Genomic DNA, 19,314 nt, shown 5'->3' with positions numbered 1-19,314 from the left:
TAGAGGGATGCCATTATCACACAAAGGCGCGTGACATGGTACGTTCTGTCCAAAACAGTGGGGTGAGCTTGGTGGCAAATACAATGCAGGTGGCGAGCGCGAAGGATAAAAATCCAGTTTACGCTGATATGGCTTTCTATGGGGTTATCCAAGAGATTTGGGAGCTTGATTATAACAGTTTTCAGGTGCCTTTATTTAAGTGTGAATGGGTAGAGAACAACAAGGGAATAAAAACAGATGAATTAGGGTTCCTTTTTGTAAACTTGAATATGATAGGTCACAAGAGAGACGTATTTGCTTTGGCTGCCCAAGTGAAGCAAGTCTTTTATGTAGAGGACCCACTCGACTTTGGCTGGTCAGTAGTGCTTGCAGCCCCGACTAGAGATTATCAAGATGGTGCAGAAGAGGATGACTTAGGGAACACTGGTGTTCACGCTCAATCCTTTACTGAAGGAATGCCATCTGTCGAGGAATTTGATGATATACTTGGTGATGGTGATAACACTTACAAGAGAGATAATTGCGAGGGCATATGGATTGATCACTCAAGAAAACAAAAACCATAATCCATGCATTTTTTTGTCATGTAATTTGATGCTAATTTGTAATTTAATTTGCATACTTTCTACTTTAATTTCTTTAATTTCAAGAACGATTTGTATTTTTTTTAGGCTGTTTTCCTTGTATATTTTACCAAGTTGAATATTTCATGGCTTACTTACTTAGGCTATTTTCCTTGTATTATTTACTAAGTTTACTAAGTGTTAGTATTGATTAATTAATAGAGGTGAGAGGCTTGTGCTTTCCTTGTGTATATCCATGCTTTCTTATAGATGTGTATACCTTGTGTTAATTTCCTTTATAGAGGCTTACTTATTTAGGCTGTTTTGCATGGCTTACTTATGTATGTACTGTAATTTTTGTTTTTAATTACACAGTTTTGCTACAGTTTTGATCTTCGAGTAATGGCAACACCGAAAGGCAAGAAGGGAAAAAGAAAAGGCAGGGGAACACCAAAAGGAAAGAAAGGTGCAGTGTCCACACCAAAGGCAACCAAAGTCCCACCTGCAGATGAGGAGAATGTGGATGCCAAAGCAAGCTCAAGTTCGAAGCAAGCGACGATTACTACTGCTGATAGTAGTTCCACTCGGGGAATAACACAGATGCACCATGTAATTGTGAAGAAAGCTTTAGGCCGAAAAGTTCAAGTGCAATATAATACACATGGTGTACCGGTAGGAGAAGCTCGTCAGACTTTAGCTTCATACATAGGGGTTAAGGCGAGGACCACAGTCCCTATTATTGAAGAAAGCTGGCCGAAGGTGGATAAGGACTTAAAAAAAAAAATCTGGGAGGATGTTGAGGTATTTCAGCTTCATTTTACCTATTGTAACCGTTAATTTGCTGCATGTTTATCCTGAGGTATTTGCTGCATTTTAATGATTATATGTCCTCATTAACCCTAAATATAGGCTGCCTTTGATCTTCCCTCTACAAGCCAGAAGATGGTGTTGTCTTCAGCTGACATTAAGTGGAGAACATTCAAGACAAATCTTACAAACAAATTTGTGCTTCCATTCAAGAACGATCCAGAGGCTTTGAAACTCCCACCCAAGCAATATGAGGACTTCATTGAGAAACAACATTGGGAGGCATTTGTTGCACGCCGACTATCAGACTCATTTATGGTAAGCTTGTTCATTTGTGCCAGCTGCTGCCAAAAGCTGTTGCTCCAGCTACATTTGATATTTGCAAAGTATTAAATTTTGGTTATTTCAAGAACCCATTTTCCTCATGATATGTGTTATATTTTTGTTCCTTGTACTTAATTGTAGGAACTACATGAGGCACAAAGCAAGAGAACTGCAAAGAGGAAGTATCACCATAGATTGTCGCGAAAAGGATATATAGGCTTGGAGGAGGATTTGGTAAGCTTGTGAATGGATATCTGCATGTCTAGTTTAACTAGCATTTTGCACTTGCATTTTTAATGTTAAATTTGGTTCTATGGATAGAGGAAACAAAATGTGGCAGCGGAGGATCTTGACCGTTCCGTTCTATGGAAGAAGGCACGTGAAGATTCTAATGGGAACTTAACTGAGGAAGTACAATCGGTGGCTGATGTCATTGTAAGCATTCTGACCTGTTATTGCAGTGGATTTCATAATTGATGAGGTCATTTTTGTGTAATGTAATTTTTCATGGACATGTGGCAGGACGAATTGCTGGAGAAAAAGAAGCAAGGAGAATTGAAAGTCGAGGGTGCAGTGGACGTTCTAACTATGGCTTTGGAGACTCCGGACACCCATGGTAGGGTAAGGGCAGTAGGGGGGAATGTCAACCCTACCACATACTTCAACATTCCTAGAAAACCTAGGGAACTAGTCTCAAAAAATGAGTTGGCGGCCATGTTAGAAAAGGAGCGTGAAATGTGTAAAATGTTGTTGGAGAGAATTGAAAAGTTGGAGGCGCGGGAGAATGAGAAGGGTGTTCTTACACCTAAGACACTTCCAGGCCATGGGACTGTCTCCGATAAAGCAAGCTGCCAGGATGAGGGAAAGTCTAAGGCTGCGGTGGTTGAGCTAGAGAGGAAGGAGGCAGTACACAAAGACGTCATCGCTGACTGCACAGTAAAGGTATTGGTCTGAGATGGTGTTGTTTTAGCATTTTGAATAGCACTTTATTTATGTATTGGTATGTACTATGTTTGCTTAGGAAAATTCTTGCAAACTGGCTTTGGGAACTACTAGAAAGATTGTTGCATACGGTTCTATTATTGATCTTGCATCTAAGGAAGTGCATGGGGTTCCGTTGGGTGACGCCAACCTGCGGGTTGCAATTGACATTGCCATTGATGGACAAGCTTTGCTTCCCATTCCAGTCCGAGAGGAGTTAAAAACTGTTGATGATGCCGTTGGCAGCCATGTCGCTTGGCCTAAAGACCTTGTAATTGAATACAATGATAAGGTAAATATAGTACATACTTTCATTACTTATGTCTCTTTATTTTTCTTTCATTACTCACTTAACCTTGGGTCTTTGTGCTTAACCATGGCAGATGCAGAAGAAACAAGTGCCTGGCATGGTGAAGGAATTATTCAAGAAGGATGCAACAGCTGAGAAGCTTGTGCCAACAAATTGCAAGCTACTGTATCGTTATGCCCGGGAAGCAATGTATGAGAGTGGAAAAGCAATCACATCTGAGATAGAGGAAGAAGTGTTTGGAGAAGTCCGAAAACTATTTATCTTGAGAGAGGATATAACTTCCCTCATGGAGATGCAGGAACTCTCCGCGACATGCATAGTGGTGTATATGAGGTAGTTAAGTTTAATTGAAAAGCTAGCCATTGATTGTCCTACTGATCTGCTCTGATATGTATTTTTTAATTAAATACTATTAGGCACCTATATGATAAGTTGGTCAGGTCCAAGATGATTGATATGGTTGGTTTGGTGGATCCGGCCCGTGTTTCTGTTGGAGTAGCAAGCTCAGAGAAACGATCAACCTACATGGCAGCTCGTTTTCAGCAAGGAAAAAGTGATCGTGTTTTCTTGGTGCCTTACAATTCTGGGTAAGGGTGTTTAGATGATTAACTGACTTTCTTGAACCTTTTTTATGCCTGCCATTTACTCATGCATGCTAATTATAGTGCTACCCTTTTTGAAAGGTCGCATTGGACGTTGACCATAATTACTGAAGATAAAGACATTGTTTATATAATGGACCCTCTTGCAAAACCGACCTTTGACCAGGGATGGATGGACATTATCAACACGTGAGTTGATGCTCCCTTATATATTTATTGGTTTATGCACTAGGGATAATTTGTTGGGGTGTAACTTATTGTGTTGTTTTGTTGATTCAGTGCGATTAGACAATTCAATGTAGTTACGGGTAGGCGAACTCGCAAAACAATACAGTGGAAGCATCTTTCAGTATGTATTCCAAAATAATTCATTAATGTTTTCCTAATTACTATTTCTGCCATTCCTATTTAAAACCTGTATGAATACACACTAACTCTATATGCATGCCACTGTTTTCTTCTTGTGGTCAGTGTCCTAAACAACCTGGAGGGGTTGAATGTGGTTACTACGTTATGAGGTACATGAAGGACATCATTGAGGATACGAATCTTGAGTTTGAGAGCACGGTAAAATCGAATCCAAATGACCTTCACGTACAATATATTTTTGCTTACATCCTTGCTTGAAGTTTCTGAAATTTTGGTTAACTGCATTGCTTATATTGAATACAGCTGGAACCTACTCAAATGGATTTTCTTCATCAATTATATTCATGTAAAAAAGAAAAAATTAAAAAAAATCAGATTATAAGATTAAGCACTATACTTTCTGTTTGCCATATATCTCTCGTTTCTCCTTGCAGTAAAGAAGGGTTCCATCTGAACCTGCCTTAAGAAACTGGTCAGTACCAAAACCACTCTTGGCCATTATCATGGTTGTCAAAATTCTGTTTTCTACAGGCTATATATTGTTCCTTTCTTATGTAAGCATTCAACTTGTACTAAGTTCTCTTTTGTTTGTCACTAATAATACATCAAACTTAACCATTCTACTGCATGTATAATTTCTCTTAACCTTTGAAAAGTTGTCTAGCATCTATTTCCCACGGTGTTAGTTATATGAATTTGCACAAGCTAGTTGCAAGCATTATTTTAGTATGAGCAAGCTTTAAGCTACCTTGCTATTGAGCTAATGCAATTTTCCTTTGTGTTTTCAGTGGAGCAAATCGAAGATCAAGCGATGCAGTTATACCAAAGACCAAATTGATAATGTTCGAGAAGAATGGGGTGACTTTGTTAACTTGAATTATGTGTAGGCTTAGGTATATGGGGTGATGGCTGGATGTGCCATTTTGTGCATATTATAGAACTTAGATCAATTAATTTACATGCTGCCATGCCCATATTTTGTAAAGGGGGATGGGGAATTGCATGCCTACTGCCTAGTTTTTTGGGAAAATGCATGCCTAGCCTACTGCCTAATAGTTTTTGTAAAGGGTAGTTTTAAGTGATGCCTAGCCTAGCTAGCTTAGACATATTTGAAGGAAGGGGTAGTTAGAGATGATGAGATCTCCCCCTAATTTTTGTGATATGACAACTTTTGGGTCCTTTGAAATATATGACATTTGATGAATGGAATGGATTGTTGAATGAAATGAATCAGTTTAGCTTATCTGTGCAGGTAAAATTGGCCACTAAATAAATATACACTGGATGGTTCAATGGTGTTAACCAATTATATCAGTTTTTTTGAAAATAAATCCGATATCAAAACAGGTGTCACATAACCCTAATTTCGAAATATATTAGATCAATTCTAATGTAAAAACTGAAATGGTATAGATAATAGATATCTATTTTGGGAAAATAAACTGATATCAATCATGGCTTCATGATCAGTTCTACAATAAAAACACATATAATAGATGTCTATGATATCATTTTTTATCACCAATAACGATATCTATAAAAATATTTATACCAGTTTCATACTCTTAAAACATATAATTCAAATATACGATATCATTTTTAATCATCAATAACGATATCTATACAAATATTTATACTAGTTACACACTCTTAAAACATATAATTCATATATACGATATCGGTTATTCTAAACATAACGATATCTATGAGAATATAAATACCGGTTTTATATTTCAAACACATATAATTCACATATCATATATCATTTATGAGAACTAATACCGATGTCTATGATACTGTGTATACCAGTTCCGTAATTCAGGAACATATAAGTCTGATATAAGATATCTGTTCTTATACACAATACAGATGTCTATGGAAATAATTATACCAGTTATACGACTAAAACCCATATTATTAATATATATGATATTAGTTGTAAATATAATACTGATATAATATATTATAAATATATCATTTATTGCGTTTTTAACCATCCGGGAAGGGAAAATATATCGTATTTAAAAAAGGAACTGATTTAAAAACCTCTATAGAGATCAGTTCAAAACTGATATGTAAACCAATGAGAATAGATATCACGCTTTCCAATATCGAATTTTAGGGGCATTAGATATCAGTAAATTACTGATATGTATGAGCTTTTTTGTAGTAGTGTCTACTTGCCATCAAATCCAATCTCACATTTGACCCCACCAATACTGTTAAAATGGAAAAGGTGCGACGAAGAACTTCAGTATATGAATTTCTCTATATCTATTACTAACGTATATACAACTTTATATAGATTACTCTAGGCTTGGTCAACAAGTCAGTTTCTACAATCAAGGGAATTGATGAACCTAAGTAAGGAAAGATTACAGCAGAGAGAAGCCTTCAATTACTCCTATGATATTGAATCTTGTCTAATTACTGAATTCTTAACACTCCCCCTCAAGTTGGAGAGTGGATGTCATGAAGTCCCAACTTGCAAGCCATGAATTCAAAATTGTCCTTTCCCAATGCCTTAGTGAAAATATCTGCAATTTGGAGAGAGGAAGGCACGAATGCAGTGGAAATCAAACCTTCCTGTAATTTTTCCCGCACCACATGACAATCGATCTCAATGTGCTTTGTCCTCTCATGGAAAACAGGATTTGCTGCTATGTGAAGTGCAGCTTGATTGTCACAAAATAAAGTTGCTGGCTTGACATGATTGATTTGTAAATCCTGCAATATATAACGCAACCATGAGAGTTCGTGACAAGTTGCTGCCATGGCTCGGTATTCTGCTTCGGCTGAAGAGCAAGCAACATTAGTTTGCTTTTTAGACTTCCAGGAAATTAAGGAATCACCAAGAAAGATACAGTAACCAAATGTTGATCTTCTAGTTGTTGGACAACTTGCCCAATCAGAATCGCAATAGGCTTTTAATGTAAGGTCATTCTGTGTAGGAAAGAATAGACCCTGACCTGGAGATCCCTTTATAAAACGCAGTACACGTAATGCTGCTTCTAAATGTGGCTTTCTTGGGTTTTGCATAAATTGACTAAGGACTCCATAGAGTACATAAGGTCTGGCCTTGTGACTGTGAGGTAAATGAGTCTCCCAACCAACCTCCTGTAACGAGAAGGATTGTCTAACAAATCTTCATCTGTAGGAGTGAATTTCAAATGTTGCTCCATAGGAAATTTGGATAGGCGTGCTCCTGAAAGACCTGCATCATAGAGAATATCTAATGCATACTTTCTTTGAGAGATAAATATGCCTTTCTTGGAGCGAGCTACCTCAATACCCAAAAAATATTTGAGTGCACCAAGATCCTTAATTCGGAAACGATTGTGAAAAAACACTTTAAGTTCCTCAATGGCATTTGGATCATTCCCTGTAATCAAAACATCATCTACATAAATTAACGTACAGCAGTGAAAGAATGACCGTTTCTCCGAGTAAATAAGGAATAATCTGATTTGGACTGCAGAAAACCAGCAGCTTGAACAGCAGTGGAAAATTTGGAAAACCAGTTTCGAGATGCCTGTTTAAGCCCATATAGAGACTTGTTCAGTCGACATACTAGATTCTCCCCCTGTCGACTGAACCCAGGTGGAGGAAGCATATAGACTTCTTCTTTAAGATCGCCATGTAAAAAAGCATTTTGAACATCCATTTAATGAAGAGACCAATTGCGAGAAGAGGCAATGGCTAAGAGGCAGCGAAAGGTAGTGAGTTTGGCAGTGGGTGAAAAAGTCTCACGATAATCAACTCCTTCAACTTGTGTATAGCCTTTGGCTACAAGGCGGGCCTTGTAGCGTTCAATGGTGCCATCCGCCTTGTATTTGATTTTATATACCCATTTACAACCAATGGGTTGGTGCCCAGGAGGTAAAGGGACAAGGGACTAAGTATGATTTTGTTCCAAGGCATGAATTTCTGCAGTCATAGCTTGTTGCCACTTAGGATTATTCGCAGCCTCGACAAAAGAAGCAGGTTCCACAATTCCTGAAACAAGTGCTAAAAAGGAACAATGCGAAGGTGATAGACGAGCATATGAAACAAAATTGGAAAGTGGGTAACGAGTACCTTTAGTGGGATAAGACAGCGAGGCCGACGACGGAGTATGGGTAGGCGAGGCAACATGAAAGATAGTGACATGATAGTCTTTGTCCCAAAAAGGTGCCTCACGATCACGAGTAGAATGACACAATGGTGGTGCTGGTGGAGGAGTAGGTGAGGGAATGACATGAGGAGAGGATGTAGGAGATGCTGGTGAGACAGGTTCTATAGGAGATGCTGGTGAGATAGGTTCTATAGGAGAAGCTGGTGAGACAGGTTCTATAGAAGACTCTGGTGAGACAGGGTCATGGATTGGTGGTGACACAACTGCAGGTTCCGATGGAGAAGGAAGAGTGGTGGTGCCTATGGATGACAAGGGAAAAACCGGACTAGTGGTTGATGTATTAGGCGAAACAGAAGCAAAAAGGAAGACATTTTCTTGAAATTTGACATCGCGACTAGTAAAAAATTTCTGTGTGGAAATTTCATAAAGGCGATAGCCTTTTTGCCCAAAAGGATACCCAACAAATACACAACGCCTAGCACGAGCATCAAACTTATAAGATGGATGAACATTAGTGGCATGACAGAGACAATCAAAAACACGCAAGTGATCATAAGTGGGAGCACGATTATATAATAGCTCATAAGGTGACTTTCCTGACAAACGAGGAGTGGGTAAGCGATTTATTAAATAAATGGCAGTAAGAACACACTCACCCTAGAAAGATAATGGTAGCGAGGATTGAAAACGGAGGGCACGAGCGATCTCTAAGATGTGTCGGTGCTTGCGCTCCACAACACCATTTTGTTGAGGTGTGTAGACGCATGAATGTTGATAAAGAATTCCCTGCTCATTAAAAAAATGTCGCAGAGAATAAAATTTGCTACCATTGTCAACTCGAATAGTTTTAATTGTACGACCAAATTGAGTTTAAACAAAGGCAAAGAATGATTTCAATAAAGATTGAGTTTCAGATTTACATCGCATAAAAAATAACCAAGTGCATCGAGTAAAATCATCAACAATAGTAAGGAAATAGCGTGCACCAGTATGAGAAGTAATTTTATGTGGTCCCCAAATATCGCAATGTATTAAAGAAAAAGGTTCAGAACTAGAAATTGAACTTAAACCAAATGGTAAACGTGTTTGTTTGGCCAATGGACAAACATCACATGACTGATGAGACACAAACGGAATAGAAATAGACTTGGACAAAAATTTAGAACGAGCAGATGAAGGGTGACCAATTAAGACGCTGATGCCATATATGGTGGGAGGCGGAGACATGATGTATGGCTGGTTTTGACACCATAGGTGTGAGGTAGTAAAGGTTGCCACGTCGTTTACCCAACCCAATCATCTTCCTCGTTGTCAAATCTTGTAAAAGGCAAAAATCGGGAAAGAAAAGAACACAACAATTCAAAGATTGTGTTAGTTTACTGATTGATATTAAATTGACTTGGAAAGATAGAATACAAAGAACATTTTCTAAAGAAAAATTAGGACCAAAAGAAACTGAACCAACAGAATGTATATTGGCCTTATCTCCAGTGGGTAAATGAACGGGTAGAAAACGTGTAGGTGATGTTGGATTTTGCAAAATGGATAATTGAGATGTGATATGATCTGTAGCTCCACTGTCTAAGATCCAAGAATTTTGAAAACCAGTTGAAAGAAGGGAGTTGCAAATAGGAACTGACATATCTGCTCCATCTGCTTGTGGGTGGGCAACATTGTTCATTATGGCTGCAATTTGTTCATATTGTTCTGATGTCAGATTTAGTGCTATTGACTGAAGATTCGGCTGGTCAGAGGTCTCCCTGTCTTTTCCCATGGAGAATCAGAGAAAGAAGGTGAGTGTAATCTCAAGGCTTTTCTCACAGAAGGGAAATAAGAGAAAAAATGGAGAAAAGATTAAAAGAGCATGAAGAGGATCAATGCTCTGATACCATGTTGAAATGGAAAAGGTGTGACGAAGAACTTCAGTATATGAATTTCTCTATATCTATTACAAACGTATATACAACTTTATATAGACTACTCTAGGCTTGGTCAACAAGTCAGTTTCTACAATCAAGGGAATTGATGAACCTAAGTAAGGAAAGATTACAACAGAGAGAGAAGCCTTCAATTACTCCTATGATATAGGATCTTGTCTAATTTCTGAATTCTCAACAAATACTATCTTGGGTGGTAATTGGACCACCAAAACAAGCTTCTGTAATTGGATAGGGGTCACTTGTAGTAAGCACAGGCAAAGAGTCACAGCCTTGGACCTTTCCTATATGGGTCTCCAAGGCACCATTTCCCTTCATATTGGCAACCTCTCTTTCCTTGTCTCACTTGATCTAAGAAATAACAGCTTCTTTGGGGTCTTGCCCAATGAAATCAATCATTTGCGTTGCTTGGAGATTCTTATTTTGCAAAGTAACCGGTTGGAAGGAAACATCCCTCCAGCTTTAGTTGGCTGCAAGAAGCTCAAAACCATATCCCTCGCAGCAAACAAACTAGGCGCTCGTATACCTAAAGAGTTGGGTTCCTTACCCAGGCTTCAGAAATTCCATCATCTTTGGGTAACATTCCAACATTAGAAGAATTGAGTTTGAACAGAAATGGCCTCACAGGGCCATTCCCTTCTACTTTCCTCAACCTTTCTTCTCTAGTTCTTTTTTCTCTAGTTAAAAATAACATTTTTGGAACTCTCCCAGTGGATCTTTGCCACCATGGGCCTAATATTCAATACATTTCTCTTTCGTTCAACGAACTCAGTGGCCAAATCCCTTCGAGAATTGATCAATGCAGAGAGATTGGGGTCCTCTCTCTATCATACAATATGCTTTCCGGAAGTATTCTAGAAGAAATTGGAAGTCTACAAAATCTCAAAGTGCTTTATCTTGGTTCAAATAGATTGACTGGCATTATACCTTCCACGATAGGTAACTTGTCAAACTTGAACTTCCTTGATATTCAGACAAATCACATTACAGGAAGTATTCCTAAGGATTTGGGGCATCTCTCTGATCTACTTTATTTGTCCGTTGCTTAAAATAACCTAACTGGTGCAATACCTCGAGAAATTTTCAACATGTCTTCCTTACAAACTTTCTCAGTACAAAATAATTCCCTTTCTGGAACTTTCCCTTCATACAATGAAGTTTACCTTCCTAACATTGAACTGCTTTATTTTTCCAGCAATCAAATTACTGGTTATCTCCCATCATACTTTACAAATTTTACCAAGCTTAGTGAGCTTGATGTTTATGGCAACTTACTCCATGGACCAATTAAAGACCCAATGTTATCATCATCATTATCACCAACACGAGATAAACCTCCAGCTGTGCCTTCACCTACAAGAGATAAACTTCCAGCTGCTACGTGATTTATCTTAGCTATTTATTTGTAGATAATTATTGTGTTTATCATGTATATAAATACAAGTCATGTACTGCTCTATAAATACAGTAATAATACAACTCTAAAGTCATCAAGTCTTTTGCCTCAAACACTTTTCACTCTCAAGTTTTTTATGGTATCAGAGCCTCTGTCACACGACTAGAAGTCTCTTCACCTCCAACAAACTCTAGCAAGGCCCTCACCTCCAGCAAACTCTAGTAACCCCATCCCACTCTAAACCTCTCAAAGTCTTACCTTTTCTCTATAAAAAATGGCCAACTCATCCTCCTCTGCCACATCTGCTATTTCTTCTTCCAATCTTGTCAATGTCAAACTGGACAAGAGTAACTATCCTATATGGCGTGCTCAAATGGTTCCCTTGCTGAAGTGTCGTAATCTCATGCGTTTCATTGATGGGTCACATCGTTGCCCTTCTGCCTTTATCAAAGATCCTGCTGAAAAAGACACAGATACGGTTAATCCGGCTTATGAGGCCTGGATTCTTGACGATCAACTTGCTCTTTGTTGGATCAATTCTTCCTTATCACTCCCTCTGCTCTCATCAGTGGCCACCCTCACTTCTGCTCAGGCCACATGGGAGTCGCTCTCTCGTCGTTTCGCTTCCACAAACCAAATCGTATTCTCCAGTTGTGTGGGGAATTATTTCGTACTGTTCGTGGGGATCTGAGTATTTCTGAATATCTTGATCGGGTGAATTCCATTGTTGACACCCTGTCTATTGCAGGTTCCTCTGTTCAATCTACTGATCTCATTACTATCATTCTTGGCAATGTTGGGCCAGCCTTTGAAGCCACAGTCAGTTCTATTCAGGCTCGTGAGACACCGATTTCATATGATGATCTCGAGGCTTTACTTCTCACTGCAGAGCGTCGCTATCATGACCACAACCAGCCTCATGTTGATTCTACTATCACAGCCATGGCTGCCACTCGAGGTTGGGGTCGTGGGGGCCCTCCTCGCGGTGGTTTTTCTTTTGGACGCCACGGTGGTGCTCGCGGCCGTTCCATGCTCGTACCTAATCATTTTAACACAGCCAGGGGCAGCGGTTCTATCCTTAACACTCCGCCTTTTGGTCTATCTAGTACGTCTCGCCCTCCATGCCAGATTTGTAATCGCCCTGGGCATGGTGCTTTGGATTGCTACGATCGTATGAACCTTTCCTATGAAGGTCGGGTTCCTACACACAAGCTGAGTGTTATGGCTGTGTCTGCTCCTTCTCTTCCGGCTCTACCTTCTACCTGGCTCACTGATACTGGTGCGAATGCACATATCACTCCAAAATTATGACATCTGCATCACCCAAAGGATTACCGTGGTGCTGATAGTGTTGGGGGTATTGGTAAAGATTCTGGTTTGTCTATTAAACATGTTGGCTCTTTCTCTGTTCCTTCTTCTACTTTCAAATTCTCCAATGTTGTTCATTGTCCATCTGCTTCTACCAACTTGCTTTCTGTACATCAGTTCACTAATGAGAACAATTGTTTCTTTGTTTTTTATTCTGACCGTTTCTATGTTCAGGACTCAATGACGGGGAGGATGCTTTTCCAAGGGAGAAGTGAAAATGGGCTCTATCCAATGCATTTTGGTTCTAGGTCATCTTCTTCTTTTCATTGTCCGCTTGCTTTCGTTGGTGTTCGGGTTTCTCCTACTGTGTGGCATTCACGCTTAGGACATCCTGCTAGGAATATTTTAGGTCGTTTACTTTCAAATAAATTGCTTCCTGTTACTGAAGCCAAGGATGTGTCATTTTGCAATAATTGTCCATTGGGCAAAATAACTAAATTGCCTTTTCAAAGGTCTGATTCAATTTCTTTCTCTCCATTGGGTTTACTCCATTCTGATGTTTGGTCGGCATCTAATAAATCTGTTCAAGGTTATCAGTATTATTTGTTATTTGTGGATGACTTTTCTAGCTACTCTTGGATTTTTCCTTTACGTTTTAAGCATGAAGTTCATTTCATATTCATCCAATTCTGCACTTATGTTGAAAATTTGTTTTCCTACAAAATGAAAGCTATTCAAACTGATGAGGGCGGTGAATACACCAAATTTTCTTTTCAGGAATATTTACGTAAAAATGGCATTCAACATAGGTTTTCTTGTCCCAAACATCCAGAACAAAATGGTCTTGCCAAAAGAAAACATTGTCATCTGTGTGATACTGGTCTCACTTTACTGGCTCAAGCCCAGTTACTATCCCAGTTTTGGCTCGAAGCCTTTAACACTGCAACCTATTTAATAAATCGCATGCCTTCTCGGGTTTTAGGCTATCCCTCTCCCTATGAAAAATTGTTCAAACGTAAGCCTAATTATAATTTTCTTTAGGTTTTTGGTTGCACGTGTTTTCCTTATCTTCGACCCTACAATAAAAATAAATTGGATTTTCGTTCCAAACGCTGTGTGTTTTTGGGTTATTCCTTGAACCATCATAGCTATCGTTGTCTTGATGTTTCTACAGGTCGTGTCTTTCTCTCTCGCCACGTCTTGTTTGACGAAGCTTATTTTCCATATTCTGAGCTCATCTCCACGACTCCATTGGTTCTATCTTCACCGGCTGATGTCTCTGTAAGTTCTCCTCTCCTTTTTCATAATATTTCTATTTCTCCTTCATCTAATACTACCTTTGCAGGTCCAGGCCCAGTTTCTTTTTCTCCAGGCCCAATTTCTAGTTTACTTAGTCCACCCCAGTCCATATCCACACAACCTCCATCTGCTTCGCTTAGTCCTGGTCCTTCTCCGTCCAACAGATCATCCTCCAGCCCAACCTGTCATCGTTCCTCTCCTCCACATGTGTCAGACTTCCCAGTTCTTTCACCTTTGTCTTCACAGTAGCCGTCCCCTAATCCTTTGTCCACAGATGCCGATGTTTCTACTATCGTTGGCTCTATGCATCCTATGCAAACACGAAGTAAAGATGGTATTTATAAACCCAATCAAAAGTATGCCAATTTTGCTTTTTTTACTGATATTGTGGAACCATCTTGTTTTAGTCAGGCTCTTAAGCAGCCAGAATGGTGGTCAGCAATGTGTACCGAATTCAATGCCCTTCAACATGCCGGTACTTGGTCTCTTGTGCTGCCCACTCCAGGCATGAATATTCTGCCCAACAAATGGGTGTTCAAGTTGAAGCGCAAGTCTGATGGTTCTGTCGAACGATATAAAGCGCGTCTTGTTGCCAACGGCTTTCATCAACAAGAGGGTTTGGATTTTTCAAAAACTTTCAGTCCAATTGTGAAACATTCCACATTTCGCTTTATTCTTGCTCTGGCAGTACACAACCGGTGGATGGTTCGCCAACTTGACGTTCAAAACACCTTTTTACATGGCTATCTAACCGAAGTTGTGTTCATGCGGCAGCCAACTGGGTTTATTGACAGTCAATTTCCGGGTCATGTGTGCAAGCTTCGTCGCTCCCTTTATGGCTTGAAACAGGCTCTTCGAGTTTGGTTCCAATGTTTTGCCGATTATCTTGAGACTCTTGGTTTTCATGAGTGCAAATCCGACTATTCTATGTTTACTTATAATCATCATGGTGTTTTCCTTATTTTATTAATCTATGTGGACGACATCCTCATCACAGGAAATCATTCATCTCGCATTGGTACCTTGATTCATGACTTGAGGAAGCTATTCTTAATGAAGGACTTAGGTCCCCTTCATTATTTTCTGGGTGTCGAAGCTACTTATGCAGATGGCTGGTGGGCTGTATTTGACACAAACCAAGTATATTAAAGACCTTCTTTGTCGCACCAACTTCCAGGATGCTAAGCCTCTTGCAACGCCCTGTGCTAGTGGTCAAAAGTTAAGTCTCTATGATGGTTCGGCTCTTTCCAATCCTACTCAATATCGGAGTGTCGTTGGGGCCCTTCAATATTTGACTTTAACTCGCCCCGATATTGCCTATGCGGTAAATCAGGTGTGCAAGTTTATGCACAGCCCTTTGGATACTCATTGGGCAGCGGTGAAACGGATTCTCTGTTATCTTAAAAGTTCCTATAATTATGGTCTCTTTTATCGCCCCAGTTCTTTAGCACTTACGGCCTATTCAGATGCCGATTATGCGGGTGATCCAGATCATCGCTATTCTACAGGCGGCTACTGTGTTTTTCTTGGAGCCAACCTTGTTTCATGGAGCTATAAGACTCATAGGACTGTATCAAGGTCTAGTGCCGAGGCCGAGTACAGACAGCTCCCCTATATAGCTACTGAAATCTCTTGGTTTCGTTCCCTTTACTCGGTTTAAGTCTCTGTCTTCCAAGCTTCATGTTCGCGCTCGCCCTCTCAGCTTGCAGGGAAGTAAAGACCCAATGCTATCATCATCATTATCACCAACACGAGATAAACCTCCAGTTGTGCCTTCGCCTACAAGAGATAAACTTCCAGCTGCTACGTGATTTATCTTAGCTATTTATTTGTAGATAATTATTGTGTTTATCATGTATCTAAATACAAGTCATGTACTGCTCTATAAATACAGTAAAATACAACTCTAAAGGCATCAAGTCTTTTGTCTCAAACACTCTTCACTCTCAAGTTCTTTACCAATACCAATGAATCTTGGTAGCATAAAGCACCTCCAATTCCTTAATTTGGGAGCAAATCAATTAACAGTAGATCCAGGAGTTCCTGAACTTAGATTCCTTTCTTCTTTATTTAATTGCAGTACGCTGGAACAGTTAGTTTTGGATCTAAATCCCCTAAATGGCATCATACCCAACTCCTTTGGGAACTACTCTTCTTCTCTCCAACAAATTTATGCACCAGGGTGCCAAATCAAGGGTCATATACCTGACACAATTGGTTCCATGAAACAATTGACCTCCATCTACCTGTCTAACAACAATATGAGTGGAAAGTTTCCATCATCGATCAATTGGAGGATTGGAGATGTTGCAGAGATTATATCTTGGCAACAACAATATTGAAGGCTTCATTCCAGATGAGCTTTGTCTTATGAAGAACCTGGGAGAATTATCACTAGAAGATAATAAATTATCTGGATCAATCCCAAACTGCATAGGAAACCTTGGTCAGCTTCAAAAATTTCTCTTAAATTCCAACAGACTCACATCATCAATACCGGCGAATGTATGGAACCTTCAGAGTCTCTTGTTCTTAAACTTGTCATCCAATTCTTTCAGTGGATACTTGCCTCCAAGCATGAAAAAGTCGAATGCAATTCAAATGATAGATATATCTTAGAACCAAATTACAGGGAACATTTCAATCCTCATAGAAGCTTTTCAAAGCCTAAACTCCCTAAATTTGTCTAACAACTTGTTTTTTGGGTCTATTCCAAAAACTTTGGGTGATATGAAAGGGTTGGAGTTTTTGGACCTCTCACACAATAATCTGTCTGGCCCAATACCAAAGTCTCTTGAAAAACTCAAATATCTCAAGTATTTGAATTTCTCTTTTAATCAGCTCTCCGGAGAGATTCCTTCTAGTGGACCTTTTGTCAACTTCACTTCCCTATCATTTTTGGAGAACAGAGCACTTTGTGGGAGACCAGATTTTGGAGTCCCACCTTGTGAGACTCGTGGCACTCAAAAATCCAAGAGAACATATCTTTTTCTCAAATATGTGCTTCCAGCCATTGCATCAATAATGATCCTCATAGCTCTCATTTATATGGTGACACGATACCGGAAAAGAAATGTAGCAATTGCAAGCTCGATTGAAGAGTTAACAAAAAAAAAAGAGCATGAAATGATATCATATCTAGAACTCCGTCATGCTACAAATGACTTCTGTGAAAGCAACTCACTGGGAGTGGTAAGTTTTGGCTCTGTGTACAAGGGGATACTCTCTAATGGGACAACTGTTGCTGTCAAAGTTCTAAATTTGCAGATGGAGGGTGCCATTAAAAGTTTTGATGCAGAATGCAACGTATGGCGGACAATCCGGTATAGAAATCTTGTCAGGGTCATAACACATGCTCGAGCCCTGAGGTAAGAGCTTTGGTGCTACAATATATGTCCAATGGAAGCCTTGAGAGGTGGTTGTACTCGCACAACTACTGTCTGAATATTCTGCAAAGAGCAAGCATAATGGTCGATATTGCATCTGCATTGGAATACTCCATCAGGGTCAGTCAGAGCCTGTGGTGCACTGTGATTTGAAACCTAGCAATGTCCTTCTTGATGTAGACATGGTTGCACATGTGGGAGATTTTGGTCTTGCAAAAATATTAGCAAAAAACAAGGACACAACACAAACAAGAACTCTCGGTACACTTAGCTATCTTGCACATGGTAAATCTATTAGGCTTATCGTTTTATGCAAATCAAAGTAATATATAGCCTTATTGGAGAAACATAATCAGTATGCAAATTCAGTATCGTGTTAGTGCTCTGTCTTTTTATGATACATAGTTAGTTTATGGATTATTTTTTATGATACATAGTTAATTTATGGATTATTCCATGCAATTGTAGTGCATAAACATTTTAGATATTGTGGTATATTGTTTTGATAAGAGAAAGGGAGAGCTTAGTGGAGACTAAGGAAAAAGATTTGGAATAGAAAATCCGGATATAATAGTGTATAATTTAATTAGAGAACTAAGTGATTATAATTAGTGTAGATATTTCATCTTTTTTATAGCAGTGCAGCTTCAAATTTTCAAAGTAATCTGTTCAGTGTTACTTCTCTGTTTTTTATGGTACTGAGTGAACCCAAGGCCTACGGGTAACTGTTCAGTTATACTTTCTGACAATCTATTTCCTTAAAATCTTAGACAAGAATCACAAGATTATGTATACCATAACATATTCTAATTTCCTTAAAATAGCTAGTGTGAGTGCAGACATAAAGGAAATAAATAAAAAAGTGACTAGTAGATTTAATGTAGATATAAAATTACTAGTTAAAACTTCTAAATCTAACTAAAGTAAGTGAAAATTAATCATTACTGCTAAAAATCATCCTGAAATTTGAATTTGCTTGTGGGTATATATACATGTGTCTGAAAAGTTTGGAGTATATGGTATAATAATTCTATGGTTTCCCAATTGCTGCAAATTTTCACAGAATATGGTTCGGAAGGAAAAGTGTCTGCCAAGGGTGATGTTTATAGTTTCGGAATTATGCTGTTAGAGATTGTCACAAGAAAGAAGCCCACAGAAGAGATGTTTTCTGGAGAACTGACTTTGAGGCAATGGATAAATGCGTCACTTCCAGACAATATAATGAAAGTCGTGGACAATGGTTTATTGTGTGTAGAAAATGGAAGAGATGTAACTGTCCTGCAGAGAATCCTTTTGTCCATCGTGGAGTTAGGCTTGATGTGTTCTATGGAATCTCCAGAAGAACGAATCGACATTAAAGACGTGGTGGCCAAGCTTAACAAAATCAAATTGGCGCTTCTTCAAGACACAATGTACCATGGTGTTTGACATTACTGTTTTGAAATTTTATGTGAATGCAGTCATGCACTCATGCACACCAATAATTGTTAAAACTTGTTCTGCGCTTTAGTCTCTTGCAAGTGTATGTGTGTGTAACTTTGTACCTTGGTTTGTGTTTCTTATTAAACCAAATATGTATGTTTTTCAAGTGTTATAAATAATCAATGCGTGGAAGTATAAGTACAAATTTTTCTCTTATATACAGAACAACAGTCAAGACACATTCTTCGATCATGAAAAATGTTACAGACATTCTTGTTAGATTTTTCTCAATCATTTACTGTGAATGAGGAATTAAGCTTTATAAAACGTTATTCCAAGTCAAGCTAGCAATTTACAAAATTAGTCCAAGTCAAGTCTAAGCAACACAAACCAAAAGTTTTCCACGAACCAAAGTTATTCTAGTTCCCCTGTACACCTATTTGTTTGTTATATCTAATTATATAAAGGTTAACAGCTGGAACAGGTGAAATAAAAT

The 19,314-nt window shown here is 38.9% G+C and overlaps 1 pseudogene across 1 annotated transcript; it reads left to right on the top strand.

Annotated features, from left to right (window-relative positions):
- The first annotated feature begins 965 nt into the window (after positions 1–965).
- Positions 966–19,048, top strand: LOC147293495 (uncharacterized; annotated as a pseudogene). The gene is made up of 15 exons (XR_015120242.1): positions 966–1,364; positions 1,473–1,688; positions 1,836–1,928; positions 2,016–2,129; positions 2,217–2,636; positions 2,716–2,967; positions 3,059–3,318; positions 3,402–3,572; positions 3,669–3,776; positions 3,867–3,936; positions 4,059–4,154; positions 6,130–6,177; positions 10,194–11,307; positions 15,962–17,681; positions 18,460–19,048. The product of XR_015120242.1 is annotated as an uncharacterized LOC147293495 (transcript).
- The last annotated feature ends 266 nt before the right edge of the window (positions 19,049–19,314 follow it).

The sequence above is a fragment of the Dryas octopetala genome, chromosome 2 (genome assembly GCF_963921425.1).
Source record: "Dryas octopetala chromosome 2, drDryOcto1.1, whole genome shotgun sequence".
Classification (NCBI taxonomy): domain Eukaryota; kingdom Viridiplantae; phylum Streptophyta; class Magnoliopsida; order Rosales; family Rosaceae; genus Dryas; species Dryas octopetala.
The sequence above is the reverse complement of the archived record's forward strand: the minus strand, read 5'-3'. Positions and strand labels throughout refer to the sequence as shown.